The sequence below is a fragment of the Octopus bimaculoides genome, chromosome 1 (assembly GCF_001194135.2).
Source record: "Octopus bimaculoides isolate UCB-OBI-ISO-001 chromosome 1, ASM119413v2, whole genome shotgun sequence".
Lineage (NCBI taxonomy): Eukaryota > Metazoa > Mollusca > Cephalopoda > Octopoda > Octopodidae > Octopus > Octopus bimaculoides.
The window spans coordinates 28212517-28214569 of NC_068981.1; positions in this window are offsets into that span (position 1 = coordinate 28212517).

The following is a 2053-nucleotide window of genomic DNA, read 5'->3' on the forward strand; positions in this document are numbered from 1 at the left end:
TGCCGAAACGCTAAGTTACGGGGGTCATAAACACACCAGCATCGGCTGTCAAGTGATGTTGGGTGGTGGGGGGGGGACAAACACAGACAAACAAACATATACACACATATATATATATACATATACAAATATATACGACGTGCTTCTTTCAGTTTCCGTCTACCAAATCCACTCACAAGGCTTTGGTCGGCCCGATGCTATAGTAGAAGACACTTGCCCAAGGTGCCACGCAGTGGGACTGAACCCGGAACCATGTGGTTGGTAAGCAAGCTACTTACCACACAGCCACTTGTACGCCTATGTATTTTTATGTTCGGACCTGTTTGTCTCGCTTAGAAGTTTGTCCTGAATCACATATAGATTCAAGTTCAAGCCCGAAGCGCGGTATTGTAAGGAAATGCCTTCTGCTGTAGTTTCACCAAATACTGTATGAAAGAGATTTATAGTACCCGGCGTACACTCACACATTTGCCTGTCTGTCCGTTTGTTCGTATGTACGAATATATGTATGTATGTATGTATGTATGTATGTATGTATGTAGCAGTGCGCGAGCGCGTGGGTTTTGTGTGTCTGTGTATGTTTGTATCTACGGAACGAAGGTGCACAATATCTGTAGAAACAGTAAAGCGTCGGACAAAATGCACCGCTGTATAAGGGTGCTTCTTGTAACGTTCTAAGTTCAAATCACACCGCAGGCGCCCGTGCATTTTTAATTGCCCATGGTCTGATAAATTAAGTCACTTCATTTAATAGGTGCAGTTTATAAGACTATAACAGGTTCGACAAAAATTTCATAGTTTTCTGCCACAATTAGAAGTGGTTTGTATAACATGAACATACATACAAATGCGTGTGTGCGTGTGTGTGTGTGTGTGTATGTGTGTGTGTGTGTGTGTATTTCTGTGGGTGTGTTTTGTATTTATATGTGTGAATTTATGTCTTAATAATTAGGCTACGGTAGTTCACTCAACCAAACAACTAGACCAGGTCTTCGTCTCAATGGTGGTTGCTATCAAGCTGTGAGATATGTAATATATTTATACACTAGCGTATGAGGACACACACACACACACACACACACATATATATATATACACAAGTAGACATTTACAAGTTTTCGTTCTCTACTGCAAAAACACATATTAAACACATACATATACATGGTAGAATTACCAAAAAATAAAAACAAAAATAAAATTAACTGCCGTTTAAATACATTCATGGCTGTTCTTACCATTTGCATAAACATTTATCTATGTGCGTGTGTCTGTGTGTGCGAGAATAGTTTACAACTGTATGAGAAAGTTTGCAGTAGAATTTTAAAACAGCATTCGCATTGAAGGCAGTGCCCCAGAATGACCGAATTCCAGTGACTGAAACAAGTAAAAGATGAAGGACAAACAATACATTTAGTCACTGTGGGTGCACAATGTCTCCATAGGTAGTCGGTGCTATAAATTTTTGTCTATGTGAATTAAAGAAATGGGGTAAATGTACCCCACAAATAAAGCATAGAATTTAAATATGGTAGGTTTACCACTAGGTGCAACTGCGACTGCAGCTGATAGTCCAGATATCCGGTATATATACTTTTGGGAATTTAATTGATAGTTACTTCTGTAGTTAAACTCTATGCGAATATTCGCATATTATACGAATATTCGCATATTATGCGAATAAGCTTTTATATATATATATTGAGGTTAGACAGAACTGATTTGCTATTCTTTCATGCATTTACTAGTCTCGGTCATTGCACTGCGGCCATGCTGGGGCAACGCGTTGAAGAATTTTTAGTGCAGTGAATCGACCCCAGTACTTGTATATAGTTAAAGATTGGCACTTACTCTATCGGACTCTTTTGTAGAACCGCCAAGTAACGGGGACATAAACACAACGACACCGGTTGTCAAGCGGTGATGGGGAATAAACACAAGCACAAACACACACATACACACCCTCAATATATATTTATACAGACACACACACACACACACACACACATATATATATATATATATATATACATATATATATATATATATATACATA